This window comes from Capsicum annuum, chromosome 1, assembly GCF_002878395.1.
Source record: "Capsicum annuum cultivar UCD-10X-F1 chromosome 1, UCD10Xv1.1, whole genome shotgun sequence".
Classification (NCBI taxonomy): domain Eukaryota; kingdom Viridiplantae; phylum Streptophyta; class Magnoliopsida; order Solanales; family Solanaceae; genus Capsicum; species Capsicum annuum.
Window position 1 is genome coordinate 29,123,514 of NC_061111.1, and position 17,303 is coordinate 29,140,816.

At 35.5% G+C, this 17,303-nt stretch overlaps 1 long non-coding RNA gene across 1 annotated transcript; it reads right to left on the minus strand.

Annotated features, from left to right (window-relative positions):
• Positions 1-3,314: 3,314 nt before the first annotated feature.
• Positions 3,315-5,583, minus strand: LOC124896709. Its single transcript, XR_007053108.1, has 2 exons — positions 5,081-5,583; positions 3,315-3,547 (listed from the first exon to the last, which is right to left on the minus strand). It is a non-coding gene; the product is annotated as an uncharacterized LOC124896709 (long non-coding RNA).
• Positions 5,584-17,303: the final 11,720 nt, after the last annotated feature.

A 17,303-nucleotide genomic window follows, 5' to 3' on the forward strand; every position in this document is an offset into this window, starting at 1 on the left:
GCTCCAACAGAGTTTTCTCCATGCTCAGGGTCGAACCCTCGACCTCTGATTAAGGGTGGACCAGCTCCATCAACGTTTTTGCTTTTTGACTGTTGAATTTCTTCAAGTAAAAGCCAGATTTCTCTGAATTAAGACCTTGATTCACTTATCGTCTGTGTACTTAGTTTTAGTTAAGTGATTGTATATCATTTTTTATTGAATTTTGGTCAGCATTTCACTTTGAATTTTTAAAAGTATTTTGAATATTGGTGATTCAAATTCAAAATTTTTGGGATTTTGTTTTTGAATTGTTCTTCGTTGAAATGGCGAATGTTATTATATTTTTCTAGTTTTGATTCGGAATTGATTTATTTGTGCTATTGCAAATACATATTTTGATAATAAAATTGGTCAATTAAAGATTTAATTTTTTAGGTTTTCTGAATTCTTCTTTCTTATAATGTTATTTGGACTACTTTGATTTTTTATTTTATCATTTCTGCAGCTACAAATGGTTGCTCTTTTAACCCCTAGACTGTTTGATCTATTATAGATCATCTAAAAAATTATGGCTAGAGGAGAGCTGCATTGCTATACAAGAGTAGTATAAAGAGAGCAACAGAAGAAGCCTCGAGGGCTTCGAAAAGGGAAAAGTTGAAGCTGAAGTAGAATAGCAGAAAATAATAAAATCGTTTAATGAAGGAACTTTTAGGCATCGTAGTTGGAGACACTTCGCGTGGGAAAGTAAGAGTGAAAAAGAGGAAGATAAGGATGCGTTGTTTGTGCCTCGTTGCATAAGATTCATTTTCGTCGAGAGGTACGACCTTGCCAATATTTTAGATGATGTTGAGTTGTTTCTATTCAAAATTTCAGCTCCTTCTATGATGGCGTTGTGCGATTAATTTACAAAAATTTTGAATGATCAGAATCTTAAAGCTAGGTTCAAAGAGTCTTGTTTTAGGTTGTTATGGAAGTTGTCCAAGTTTATTAAGTCCAATGGACAACTTGTCTATTACACATTATTTGGAGTGAAGGGGGATCCTAAGGAGAATAAGTTATGGTTTTGCATCAACGGCGAGCCAGCTTATTTTGGCTTCAAGAAATTTGTGTGGGCTAAATTATTTCAAATACTTTTGTGATTCTAAGTACAAATGAATAATTAAGAACAGTGAAGATTTTTACAAGGTAACTTAAAAAAAGAAGATTAGTGTGAAGAAGTTGTTGAAGCTTGTGAGAGGAGATAAGTCGGATAAGGGGGACCAATAAAAGTGTTGTCTGGTGTGATTTGTACACACTATTTTGCTCATCAGGATGGAGCAAAGAGAGTCAAGGTGGACACCATCAACATGACTGATTCTATCAAATTCTATGAAAAATATTCAAGGGACGAAAAGTCATTCGATTTGAAATTTGAGTTCCCGAATAAGAAGAAGATAGCTTTCAAAAGGCTAAAGAAAACATATTTTGAGAGAAATAGTGCATTGCATGCTCTTTTTGAATTTGCATGGGCTTTTTCAGTAAGTATTATTATCAGATTTTTGAATAATTGATTATAGAAATTATAGATTATCAGTTATTACACATTATATTATATATTAAATATGCTTTACTTGTTTATATCTTTTATGATTATAGATTTGGATATGTGAAGCCTTTTCTCAAGTCAGAAAAGGTAACGAAGAATGTCAGGATCGCCCTCAGACCATTTTCAGACTATTAAGATGGCACACTTACAAAGATAGGAAATTCTCTTTTTTTTTAATTATCTAGTAAAAATAAATTTGTTAATAATTACATTTGCTTATTTATAGATTGTGCACCAGTTTCTCACCCCCATTGTCTGCAAAGCAAAGCAGGATTACATTGCAAAATTTATTGAATACATAGACAATGTGAGTGAACCGTTGATGGATACTTTAAAGACCAATTTACGTGGCGGTACTGTCATCACTTCATCGATGAACAGTGATGATGACATCGATGAACAGTGATGATGACATTGATAATCAAGATTTGAGTGGTGGAAATCTTGTCTCAATATATATTACCAATGGTGCGACAGCAAACAGGGCAGGACTAAGGATAGTGGTGTAAAAATCGATTGACGAGAATTTGGCAGCGCGTGTGTCAAATATTGAGAAAACAATGAAGGATGTTGTTGGATTCGTTTTAAATAGTTTAGGTGTGTATTAGGTTACTTCAATAGTTTAGGTGCGTCTTCAGCTTTTCAAATATATTTTAGGATGAAAATAATAACTTTTCCCGAATGCCAAGTGAAAATTATTAGGCCAAGGGAAGAGGAGTCAGTGGACCTAATTAGCTAACTTTAGGGGGAAGAGCTAGTTGAACTAATGTACCATTGGAGGGGGGGGGCGAGGATTTTTAAGAAATAATGAAAAATGCACTAGTGGAAAAATAGCCTATGGCAATGGTTTTCATACCATCTTCATAGCTAACATAACTGTTCTAATAGACTTATAATGACGGTTAGAGAACGGACACAACTGAAGGCGTTACAACAGACCTATGGTGATCGTTTTTTGCGACGGTTATCAAAACCGTCACTACATCTCGGTCTTTCGCGACGGTTATTTATATTGACCCTATGGCGACGGTTTTTGTTATGTTGGGACGATTACAAACCGTTCCACTATATAATCTATGGCGACAGTGCAGTTACAAAACCGTTCCACTATATGATCTATGGCGATGGTTTTTGGTATGGTGAGGCCACGTTTTATTGAGACGGTTGAAGACTATCTACATATATCTCCCTATCACGACAGTTTAGTATATTTTGGGACGGTTAAAAATTGTTCCTATATATCATCTATGGCGACGGTTATCTGTTTGATGAGGCTATGGTTATGAGGCTATTAAGACGGTTGTAAATTGTTTGCACTATCGACCTATAGCGACGATTTAGTATATTTTTGGATGGTTTAACTTTTTTGCGACGGTTTTATTATATGTTGGGACCGTTTTCAGCCGTCCCGATAAAACTTAATGCGACAGTTTTAAGCTATTGCAATGGTTTGTCGGCTTGATTTATATTAGGACGGCTAGCTATTGTGACAATTATAAACCATCCTAAAAGTTTTATAGGATGGTTATTTTGCAAGCTATTGCAACAGTTATACATGAGCTATAGCAACGGTTAATTTTGGCTATAGGGACAGTTATTTTAGACTATTTGGACAATTATTAATAATTGTCGTAATAGCCCAAAATAGTTGTCCCCATACCCAAAATTTAACCATTCAACAATACTATATTATGTTATTGCAATGATTACATAAGACTACCATAACACAAATTGTAATTGGGAACCAATAAGAGACCAAATAATTTTTCGACCATTCAAAAAAATCAAAACACACAAGTTTTGAATGTTCAAAAATAAAAGATGTTTGAAACTGCGTATATATACTTGGTCCAATGTGATATATCTTAATCAAAACATACACAAATTTTTCCAACAGCTAGTGTGGCTTGAATATGTGATTGATCCCTTAGGTCAAGTCTAGTTCATCAACTTCGTTCCCATCATCTTCTATATCATGAACACCTACAACAATAAGAAAAACAAAATTGAAGTTGAGCAACAAAGTACACAACAAGAACAACAAAAGTTGAAAAAGATCAAATAGAACTCGATCAATCAAATCAAGGATATATGTGTATCTGTGAATCTAGTCACACTTCAATAACATAGGTCGCCTTGGGAAAAACTTACCACAAAACTAGATCCACTATCATTAACTTGAGAATTAGATAAGATTAGTAATAAAAGTAGCTTATCTAGCAAACTATATGGATTCAAGAGCGCCATCTCAGAAACAAGAGACAGTGATTCACAACGATACTGAAACAAATATATAATGGACCAACAACATCTCAACCCAAAACTAATTGAGAAACAACATTTAGTATATACTAGATGTAAAAAAAAATGGCATTTTAAAACATAACCTGCCATCAGATATCTATTTTCAGTGATATTTTCCATAACGCCTTCAAAGAGATGAAGATTGAAGAGAATGTGTGGGCACATGAGAAAGAGAGTTCTAACACATTTTCCAACATCCAATGGAAAATTCAAAACTAAATTTGAATAGCCTATCAAAATTTTTTTTCTAAAGTAAAGACAGACCAGAAAACCAGCCATCCAATCTCTGCCCCAAGGAAAGTTTTGAACAGATCTCAAAGTGCAGCGGGTAACGAGTTACACGACAAATCTTAATTAAAAGTACTATATATGCTCAAGTGATGCAGGCTATATTGATGCAGAACTTCCGACTACAAAAAATTTATTTATACAGGGCAACCTGCACTAAAATCAAAGACAGTTCCAAGTATACCAAGTCAAGTCAACATTCGATTGCTTCCCGTGCTTCATAATTCATACAGGTAAGTCCAATGACAGATTGATTTATAATGACACCCTCTCCTTATTACATATAACACAACTAGACTAGCTTCAGTATGAAACTTTGAAACCATATAAATGCATCTGATTATAGTACCTCTTTTTTCAATTTAGTAATCAATTACAGTATCTCTTTTTTCTCAATTTACCTCTTTTTTTCAATATAAATACATCTGAATTGGCATCTAATTTAGTAACTGAAAAACTACATTCTCTCCAGTTTAGTTTTGCAATCCAAAATACCTTTAAGCTTAAACAATGAATTGGTGTAGCAATGTTCAGAATAAAGCAAATTACAACAAAGGGGCCACTTAATAAATTCTTCACTACCGTTAAGACAATAAATAAATGAGAAGTTATAAACTGAACTAGTCAAGAATGATCAAACTTATTCAGTTGATATGGAAACCAGAGCTTGATAGATGACTCAGAACCAAAGAACTAAATCATAACATCTACTTATTAAAGTTAAATCCTCAGCCAACAAGAGCAAATGACCAATTCCAGTGGGATAGAACAGGTGATAACACGCAAAGCTATTTCAGTATGAGAGCTATCTACAAGTGACTACATATTTAAGAATGAGTGTCCAAGTTTAATATTTTAGAAAATTTTCTATTTCGAGAAAAGAAATATCAAAAGCTACTTTTTCTGCTTTCCTTTTGCACTGACCTCTCTCAAATTTTTAACTTTCCCAATTTCTCCAATAACACCAAAGGTCCATAACCTCTTGTAGTTGGACAAGTTGTAGAAATAATATCTGAGGTCATTTCTAATGTTGATTTAAAGAAGTTTAAATTGATTCATTTGTACAAGACTACAGTTTTATGAGAAGGGTCTATTGTGATTGGAGCTATTTTAGGAGGGGCAGAAGATGAAGATCTAAAGAAGCTAAGGAAGTTTGTAAGATGTATTGGGTTGTTATTTCAAGTTGTGGATGATATTCTTGATGTCACACAGTCTTTTCAGCAACTAGGGATAACAACTGGGAAGTACTTAGTTGTTGATAAGGTAATTTATCCAACCAACAACAACACTCCAACAAACAGTTTAGAAATGCACAAGACTTCACTCTACTGACTCCTTTCTCTTAGTTACCAACCACAAATAACACTCCAATACAGTCATCCACTATATGACCCCACATGAAATGGAGTATAATTCAGAATTCAAATACTAACCTTGGACTGTTTTGAGTGGCTGCTAGTGTAAAAGTCGATTCTGTTGGTGAAGGGAAGGATAATGCTGCCAGTATCTTCGGATCAATTATTCCTGCATTCTTAAGTTGAGCAATTATATCTGTAATAACTTCTTGTCGAATTGTTCTCTTTTGCTCCTCGATTTGATCCTCCATTTTTTGCATCATTTTTTGCATTTGTTGGACAACATCACTTGTTTCATTTAAAGTTTGTCCCGAGCTACCATTTAATCTTTTCAAAAAAGTCTTATAATTACAAAAATCAATAAACGTATAAAATTCAAGAATGTCACAAGTAAAACACACTTACGTTTACTCAATTTGTGATGAAAAATTAAAAATTAGATTATTAATTTGTCCTTTTAACATGGATACTTTAGGATGATATTTTAGTCATTTTCTTTCCAGAACCAAAGGTCTTTATATCTATGTACGCATATTTTAATTTGTTTAGCTTTATTCAGTGGACAGTGGTACATGAACAATGGTAAATGCAGTAGCAGTATCTAACTATTGATCTATATGTAGTGAAAAAGAACAAGAATGTATATCTCATGGCCATTCCCAAATGGTAATAGCAGATACTTAGCTACCCAAGGTGATAGGATATGAGAACGCCACATTCAGATTAAGCTGGATGGAGAATCAGCTTGCCATTCAATAAAAGGGCCTTTCTCTGTGATGACTTTTTACACAGGTCATACAAGTACCACAAATAACATTTGTCCCAATTCAATGACAAATCATCACATGAAATAAAAACTAAAGAATACAAAACTCAATTAGTTGTGCAGTAGAATATCAACCACAATAGGATAGTCTTCGCTTATCAAAATTCAAGAAAAGACTTGAAAGACAATGGTGGCTATATACATATAGCTTATGTTTTATGTTAAGTACTACTGTTAAATTATCTAAATAGGACTTGACCGTCCATAAGCACCACAACACATCAGATAAAGAGTGCACATAGATCTTACCCCTATCCTTGCATCATGAGAAAGTATAACAGAGATCAACTAATTCCCATGTATGGTTTCTTAATATCGAATCAATCTCACTATTGACTGCCTCTTTCCAAAAGGATGAGTCCGAAGATGCCATCGCTTCCCTAAATGTTTGAGGCTCATTTTCTAAGAGAAATATTACAAAATCCGATCCAAATGAAGTAGACGTTCATTGACGTATACTATGTCTTGGATTTTCTTCATTATGTACATTCTTACTTGGTTCATCTCGGGGTCTTTTAGATCCTCCACTAGACTGTTCATGTCTAGTTTTATATGAGTAAATATTTTCAAAGAATTCAGCATTGTCTTATTCAATTATCGTATTTTCATTAATATCTGGATGTTCAGATTTTGAACCAAAAATTGACATGCTTTACTACTTTTAGCATATCCTATGAACACGCAGTCCACCGTCTTAGGTCCTATCTTAACTCTTTTAGGCATAGAAATTTGGACCTTTGCTAGACACCCCCACACTTTGAAATATTTCAAGTTGGGTTTCCTTCCTTTCTATTTTTCATAAGGAATTGATTGTGTCTTACTATGGGGAACTCTGTTGAGTATATGATTGGCTGTAAGAATAGCCTCCCTCATAAGTTTTGCGGTAAACGAAACTTATAAGCAAGACATTCATCATTTCCTTCAAAATTTGATTTTTTCTTTCTGCAATTCCGTTAGATTGAGGTGAATACAGGGCAGTAGTTTGATAGACGATTCCATTCTCTATGCATATTTTGGTGAAGGGAGATTCATAATCTCCGCCCCTATCACTTCTTATCATTTTTATCTTTTTATCTAACTGACTTTCAACTTCAGTTTTATATTGCCTAAATGCATCTATTGCTTCATCCTTACTATTTAGCAAATAGACATAACAATATCTAGTGCAATCGTCAATAAAAGCTATGAAATACTTTTTCCCATCACGTGATGGTGTTGGCTTCATATCACAAATGTCAGTGTGTATTAAGTCTAAGTGATTGGAATTCCTTTCAACGGACTTATAAGGATGCTTTGCATACTTCGATTCCACACACGTTTGACACTTTGATTTATTGCACTCAAAATTTGGCAAAACTTCTAAGTTAATCAGTTTTCGTAACGTTGTAATTAACATGGTCTAAACGTTCATGCCATAAATTATAGGACTCAAGAAAGTAAGAAAAATTTGAACTTTTATTTATTTTAGCAGTCATTACATTCATCTTATAAAGGCCCTCGGTGAGATAGCCTTTTTCTACATACATTTCTCCTTTGCTAACTATACTTTTTCCAGAAATGGTTACACATTTGAATCCGTTCTCATCTATAAGTGAAACAGAAATTAAGTTCCTACGTAATTCTAGAACATACAACACATTGTTAAGTGTTAAGACCTTGCCCGAAGTCATTTTCAAAAACACTTTCCCTATTCCTTCCACCTTAGCAATAGCGGAGTTAGCCATGTAGATCATTTAATCTACTTGAGTCAAAGCAAATGATGAGAACAATTCTTTGTTGGTGTAAACATAGCGGGTGGCACCAGAATCCATCCACCACTCGCGAGGATTCCCTACCAAGTTGCATTTTGAGAACATAGCACACAAATGATAGCATTCTTTGTTGGATTTAGCCATATTTGCTTGATCCTTTTTCTTGCCTTTCTTCGGGGCACGACAATTCGTGGACTTATGGCCAATCTTGCCACAATTGAAGCATTTTTCCTTGAATTTCTTCTTGGGTTGATTGCTTCCTTGTTCAACTTTCTTTCTTTTCTTATAATTATTTTGGTCATCTTCTACAATATGTGCTACATTAATTGTAGAATTCCCTTTTGACCTTCTCTCGACTGCTTTATTGTCCTCTGTAATACATAGTCGGACAATAAGATCTTCGACAGTCATCTCCTTGCGTTTATGCTTCAAGTAGTTTTTAAAGTCTTTCCACAAAGGTGGTAGCTTCTCAACTATCGCTGCTACTTGAAATGCATCATTCACAATTAAACTTACAAAACAGTTTATGTGAGTATTAAGAACTTTTTTAACTTGTTCAACTAAGTTATTTTTCAAAGATATACCTTCTGCTAGGAGATCATGTATAATGACTTGCAACTCCTGCACTTGAGAGACAACCGATTTGCTATCTATTATTTTAAAGTCCAGGAACCATGCAATAAGGAATTTTTTAATTCCCGCATCCTCTGTTTTATATTTTCGTTCAAGTGCCCCCTACAATTCCTTCGATGTCGTAGTTCCAGTATAGACATTGTAGAGGGCGTCTTGGAGACCACTCAGAATATAATTCCTGCAAAGGAAGTCGGAATGTTTCAAAGCTTCTACAATTATGAAACACTCTTTGTCCGAGGTTCCCTCAGGCACCTCAAGAGCGTCTTCGCTAGTGAACCTTTGTAGACACAAAGTGGTGAGGTAAAAGAACATCTTTTGCTGCCATCATTTAAAGTCAATGCCCACAAATTTTTTGGGCTTCTCCGTCAGTGCCATTGTAGGCGGAGCATTTTTGCGACTTGATGTGGCAATATTAGTTGCCCCCATAGACGCTGCCGCATCTTGCATTTGACTATCGCTTGTCATTTTTCTGTCACCACAAGACAAAAAATACTTAGTATTTTCAGAATACTACTTATAAAGTTAAGCAACTTTAAACTTTTCTTCTTGTTTCTAGTTGACAATGAAGTTTTTATGACTTCCAATTGTCAACCGAATGATCTTTAACTTGTGATGAAGTTTTTATGACTTCAAATCACTAGTTAAGTTCAGGCGGAGTAGAAAGTTAAAACTTTAATCTCCAAAAATAAGGTATACAGATTCTGAAAGTTATTTCCTTAAGATTGTTATTTCCTTCTATGGGTTCGCAGAATCTGTATATGCAGTATAACAACTTCAACTAGAGTTCAAGTATAAACAAGAACACAATAAAGTACATCAAATCCCCGCAACACAAGATCAAAATGACCTTTCCAAGAGGTGTATTTTATTTTTTTCAAAAATAGATGAAACAGAAATGAATAAGGCCAAGTCGTCCGAATTCACGGACTTTCCTTAAGAAAATAATTCCCGTTACTGTACCCGAGGTTGTGGAATTTTCCTTCTAGGATAAAATGGCCAAACAAACCAACTGTAGCGGTACCTCAAACAATTGGAATATCGTCGAACTCACTTAACGGATTGACTGATCACACAGAGTATTTGTAAAGACAAGAAGAGAATTTATTGCAGAAAAATTCATATCAAAACCTGTGAATGAAAGCACGTTTACATAGTCTGTGAGATGCCTCTTCGAAAAGGTGACATTGGTTCACTTAAATGGTGTGATATTTCTAAAAATTCATGTCTGTTTACCCAAAGATCGTTTCCTTCTCCAAACAGACATACCGGTTCCGAAACAGTACATCAGTTCACTGAACAAACATATCATTTCATTGAACAATTGCATCAGTTCGAAGCAGTATATTATTTCAGAAAATACTATTTCAAAATCTGTATGCATGTATAAATGGGGGATTACTGGTATGTTTTCCTTTTGGCATTCAGATTAAATTTACGTGAAATAAAGTTTGTCCCAAAAGATAGATCTCATCGATCGATCATTTGATAAATCCAAAGCCGAAGCCGAAGCCGAGCCAAGCGAGCGATGACGGCGCGAGACATTTCTTATTTCTTGCCTCACTTATCATGTAGAGTAAGTGGTTTCTATCAAAAACACTCCATAGTTTCCTTCTCCCACCAATGTGGGAGAATTAGTGAACTTCCAATTTTGGGAGTACACCTTCTAAATTGGTGTCTCCTCCTTTCTTCCACCATTTTTCTCTCCATTTTCCATTCACACCTTTTTCATACATATTGAGCCCAACATTAGGTTCTTAAATATCAAAACTTATGTTATTTCTTCTTCTTTTGTTATTTCTAGTCTTCAACTAGACTTCAAAATAACCCACCATACACATGCTTATATACTACTATCCCAAAAAGGACCAAATAGAATCATTTTACTTTTTAACCAAATGCTAGAACTGTAAGGTTAAAAGACTCTTAAATTGACATCCTTAATTGGGAGAGAAAATGATTACTTTTAACTACAATTAGCACCTAGAAATTTTTACAATAACCTTGAGAATATCCATTGAAGAAATTGTTGCTCGGTACCTTTCTTGAAAATTACAGTCATCCCTGCTGGTATGCTGTTAATTCAATTTTCAAAATGTCTGGGCAATATAAACCTTATTAGCAACATCAGGGCACTTGAAATCTACATTGGTACCATTTTTTTGGAACATATTCAGGGAAAATATGGTGAGGCTTGTAGCTCAGAGAATTAGAGAACATGAATACGAACCATAGTGTCGAGGTTTGGTCACTCCTCGTCCACAACCAGCCCAAAGGGAAAATATATCACATACCATATAATAATTTAATGAATTTAGCTAACAAACAACATGAATTACCTGCATATCAAAAGTCCAAAGAGCGAGATTGTCCCTTGACAGTTGCATGATAAGGATGCTATCCTTTTACAATTCTTCACCCAAAGAGTCCAGTTTAACAATAGATTTCTGAAATGCCTACAACAAAGCAAATGATAAATCACGAATCAACTCAAGAGTCAAGTTTACTCTTAAAAATCAAATTAGTTTGTCATTTTTATATGCAAAAGAACAAAAAATGAATGAAGTAAACCTCTTGCCAAACTATAAAAGAAATGTCTACGTAGAACTGACATCTATCTTTTTAGGGCACTAACAGGAAACAGTAAATGGCTTATGAGCCTCAAATCGCGTCTTAAATTCTGGTGATGTTAGACTTCAATAAGAAGTTATTCATCTAAAAATTAGGACAAATTTCATCATGCAAATGGGGGGAAAATTGATTCTACCCATACTTGTAGTCTATATTATGGTGCTTCAAGCAAAAGAATGAATGTGTGTGGAATTCATTGTTGATGTAATACTCTTTTACCACAACCACATGGCCAAATATCTATACACTAAATTCACAAAGCCTTAATAGTTGCCACAAATTTGTGCATGGCTTTTTCAAACTACTTAAACGAACACCACTCAAAAATGTGCCTTTTTTATTTTTGAGAACTCATTTTTCCTTGTAATCAGTAAATGAAAAAGCCATTTTTATTCTCAATTCACCGCTAGAACTTATAATAATAAGTACCACTTGCTTTTAGTGAATGGAGCATCTAATTCCCCACAAAAGTGAGAAGTTTTTTCACTCTCATAATGGGATATAATTCACCACTCCAAATTGCAATTAGTGGATGGAGTATCTAATACTCTATGCACTATATAGTTTCAGCATACCTGGGATTATTATTCATTTGCTACACATTCACTCAAATGACCCAAACGTCAAATCATTGATAAATCATAAACTTTTTACCTGAGCACTTTCTTTTAGAAGAACTCTTAACATGTAGACTTCTACAACATAAGAGAAAAACACCAGAGGATCTTTGATATTTTTCTTCATAACTAAAAACATATCATCAAAACAAACCCTTATTATGATTTAGATAATAAGACCAAGGGGATGCTTCATCTGCTAACCAAGTGGAGCACGAATGTACGAATAAAAGGATTTGAATCCTAATTAGATCAAAGTATATATTGAACAACGTGGTAAAAAACATGAGCAAATTTCTCCCTTGATAAGATTTATTTACCTCTCGATAACAAATTTTTGTTTCTTTATTTTCTAATCAAAAGAGTTATGCCTCATATACTTCCTGTATTAGACCTGACCCAAAAAATAGATGAAAGAAAAAATAAAATATTTTGAATACTTTTAGCATGTCAGAGTTGATGTATTCAATTCAAGTGCTTTAATTGGTTTCAATGGCATTTGTAGCCAAGATTCTAAAATGGGTATTAGCAATAGATAAAATGTAAGCATATGTAGGTATTCATGTAACCACAAAAATCTAGTGTAAGGTTTGTCTATCATTCAAGACTGAGGTGTCATTGTTGGCACTATTATGGGAGGAAGAAGAAAGGGCTCACAATAGAAGGAAAACAAACTAACCTGCTGAGCTATATTGCATGCTTTTTCTAGCATTCAGAATCTCATAGTAGAACACTGAAAAGTTAAGAGCCAATTCAAGTCGTATAGGATGTGTTGGGGTAAGCTCTAGAAAAGCAATTGTAATGACCTAAAAATTTGATGGAATATGTGAAATTTATGATTTTGTGTGATTTAACTGTTTTATCTCTCTCCGTAGTTGCATTATGGTATTTTTAGGTATGAGAGTGATTGACATTATTTTCGATGCATTTTGATACCATTTATGCGATATTATGGTTTTTTATGGCTTTGAGAGCCTTATTTTAGACTTATGGGGATATCTTTTGATCTGTGTGATGGATGGAAAAATAAACTGTGCCAGTAGATCTAAAATATCTATTTTAGGCTAGGTAGACTTTTGGTTCGGGTCTAGAATGCCCCAAATCTGATACCCAGAATACTACACGGTGCTAATGACCCCGAAGGACCACAAGCTAACCCATGACTGATATCTGTACCTGTATACTTTATAAAATACTTTATAATGCAGAAACATGAACTGAAAGGCCATAAGGTTCAATCCTGAACATGATCTGAATGATATAACATCTATGTGGGGTAATAGAATACCCAAAACAAAACTGAACATACTAAAGTCTGAAACATGGTAGTCTAGAAAGCCTCTAACTGACTGAACTATCTGAGTAAGGAGTTGATGGGACATACCCCAATTAACTCCAACTAATAAACTGATTAATGAGATAATAGGAAAATAATTATGTCCTCGAAAGATGAGGACTCACTTCTGACTCTACCTGCAGATTTTTGGAATCTACTGTTGCTCTGGAGCTCGTGTCTCTGAACCTATGGTAAAGATACATAGCGTAAATGCGTCAGTACTTTGAATATACTGGTATGCATGTGAGGTAGGTTAAATAAATTGGGTTCATATGCATGAACACTAATAATAACTGACTAACTATCATGAGCGTGAGAATGCATGCATGAGACATAACAACTGACACTAATACTGTGATAACATGATTACTGAATCTGAATATAAATGATAACATGAGTGACTGTATCTGAAAGTCCTGAATTTGATGGATCCATCTGAGTTTTGTACTGTATCTGAGTTGACTGTATCTGACATTCCTGAAATCTGAAGAACTATCTGAGTTCTATTACTGAGACTGAATGACTGTATCTGATAGTCCTGAATTCTATAACTAAAACTGTGGGAAGTAGTTATCTAACCGACATTCCCCTAATACGCCATTATAGCTGAGTTGAAGTCCAATCTGTAACCCTAATTGAAAAGGTGTCAATACCGCGCCACTGGTAAGGATAAGCTGTGGGCGACCCTCATCTGATAGTGTCCCTTATACGAGAACAGTGGGGCCCTTATCTGACAGTGCTTATCCACCTCATCAACACTCATCGGATAGTGTTGATGTCTCAACCTGTTTTGGCTACATAGTTCTGGAATGCAAGGATGACTTCTAAGAATCACACCCTCATCTGATAGTATGTGTTCCCATTCTTGGGTTCACTTGGTGCTAATTCCTACTCCCATCTGAATAGACTATGAACATAATTTACTGAACTGAACATGGGCTGAGTTACTGAATTCCGTTGACTGACGAAATACTACTGATATCTAACAACTGACTGAGTTCATGAGATGATGGAGATTTCCTAAGTCATAAGACTGCCTGAAGTTTAAGGATCATAGCTTGACTGAGAGTATCGTGAAAACATGACATAGCTCTAAGCATAATTTAATTGAACATATAACTAACATTATAATCCATAATACATTTATAGAAGCATTTCATCAAAACGTGTGATAGGCATAACTTGTACATACATGGGAATTTCATGGTATCACGCTAGTTAGGCACTTTTCCTTCATCTAGGCATTTAATCAAACATATTGTAGGCATGGTACATGTAAACATCATTGTACAATAATTAAACATCATGGTTCAATTCTAATTTCATCATTCAAGGGTTTAGTCATAGGTTTGCATGAATCTATATCTGTAATAATTTAACCCACATAGAATTTATCACCCAACACGGAGTAGAATTCAATTTCTCATTATCCACATGAACAAGAGCAGCCCAATCATGAAATTCGTAAGAAAATCCATAAACTTGAATTTATAAAAGGGATTCTTAGGCTTCATGGAGGAAAGGAGTCCATGAATGAACACTATGCATACCTTAGTTCGTGATTTCGTGAAGATTGACGGTGAAACTTTCTTGAAATTAGATCTTTTATGAAAACCCTAGCTTGTTCTTGTGAGAAACTAGTATATTTTGGGTGAAAATGGCTGAATCACGTGTTAAAGGGCTTAAATAGGGGTGCAAAGTTGACCCTTTCACCCTGGACGCGTTATTTAATTTCAGTAAAAATTTCTCGAATTGGACCCTTGGCGCGACGCGATGCTATCGCACTGTGTCACTGGATTTTAACAATTGGGAAATTGAGGAATGGCGCGATACGGGGCCATCGCGTTGCCACTTCCTTTGTGACCCGGAACTTTGGCACGATGCGGGGGAAATCGCGTGGAGACGCTGAAAAATGGATAATTCTGAATTTGGGCTCCGGCACGACGCGCCATAATTGTGGAATCCTACTGAAATTTTCCAAATGCCATTTTATCTTGTGGCGCGGTGCGCCACTGACTAATATGGCGCTGGTTTACAACGAAAATTTCAAATAGTCGTAACTTCTGACCTGGTTATCGGATTTGGGCGAATCTTATATCGAGGAAATTTTATTGAATTTCCCATATGAAAAAAGTGAAAATCTTAAAAATTCCTCATGCAATAACTATCATTCAATTTATAAGCTAATACTAGACATTCTTGAGATGAAATTAGCTAGAAAAAAGTACAATGTATTACAATATCTCCTCCTTGAGAACATTCGTCCTCGAATGAGACTAACTGAGAGGGGAGAAAATATAACTGACGTACATACTGAACATGAATAACTGGAACATGATCTCATGACTGATATGACTGACAAGATGAACATATAATACTGAACATACATAGCTGATGCATGTGTAACTGATTCATGAATGCATGACTGAGTGTTCTGAAGAACTAAGTTTCTCACAATAAGAATGCATGTATGATGCATGATTACATAACTGAACTGATACATGAGTGCATGGCTGAATATGCAATGGTACTTGATACCAAGTTTATAATGGGAACATGAGCATGAAATTGCTACCAAGTTTGTGATGAACACTGAACATAAAACTGAGGAAGCTTAAGGAGAACTGTTACCTTGAGCTTGATCTGAGTTGGAGAAGAAGAGGTGAGGATACTTGGTACGCATGTCTATCTCTACTTCCTAAGTAGCTCCCTCGACAGACTGATTTCACCAAAGAACCTTAACTAGAGTGACTTCTTTACTCCTCAATCTACGAGTCTAATAGTCTAAGATTTCGACTGGAATCTCTTCATAAGAGAGAGTGTTCTAAACATCAATGCTATGAATAAGGACTACAACTGATGGCTCACCTAAGCACTTCTTGAGCAAAGAGACAAAGACTAGATGAACTGAGGCTAGATCTAAAGGCAATTCAAGCTCACAGGCTACCTTGCCAAAGCGACTGAGAATTATGAAGGGACTAACATATTGGGGACTGAGCTTTCCCTTCTTGCTGAATCTCTTCACTCTCTTCATGGGAGAGATATTTACATAGACATGATCGCCCATCTCAAACTCAAGATCTTTTCTATGAACATCTGCATAAGACTTCTGTCGTCTCTGAGCAGCCCGGAGTCTTTCTCTAATCAATTGGACTTTTTCTAAGGCGTCAAATACCAAGTCAGGCCTTATAACTGAGGCCTCACTAACTTCGAACCAACCAATTGGAGATCTACATCTCTTACCATAAAGAGCTTCGAATGGAGCCATCTGAATACGGGAATGATAGCTGTTGTTATATGCAAACTAATCAAAGGTAAGTGGTCATCCCAACTTTCCTTGAAATAGATTGCACACACCCTTAGCATCTCTTCTAACGTCTGAATGGTCCTTTCTGCTTGACCATCTTTCTGAGGATAAAAGTTTATACCAAGATGAACTTAGGTACCAAGACCCTTTTGGAATACTTTCCAGAAATGAGAGGTGAACTGGGTACCTCTGTCTGAGATAATAGATAGCGGAACACTGTGAAATCTGACCAACTCCCTGATGTAGATTTTGGCGTAATCTTCGGCTGAATAAGAGGTATAGACTGGAAAGAAATGGCCTGATTTAGTTATTCTGTCTATAATGACCCAGACTGAATCATGTTGATGACGAGTTCGATGCAAACCCGTCATGAAGTCTATGTGCACTTTTTCCCACTTCTAAGTAGGAATAATGAACTCATGTATAGGACCACTAGGCATCTGATGCTCTATCATAACCTACTGATATGTAGAGCACTTAGCCACAAACTCCGCAACATCTCTCTTTATCCCACTCCACCAATAGACTTCCCGCAAGTTGTGGTACATCTTTGTGGCCCCTGGATGAATAGAGTAGCACGCACCATGCGCTTCTGCAGGAATTCGCTGCCTTAAGTCATTACACCTGGAACACAGAGACGACCCTGACAACGAAAAACACTATCTGCCCCTTGGGAGAAAACCTCTATTCTCTT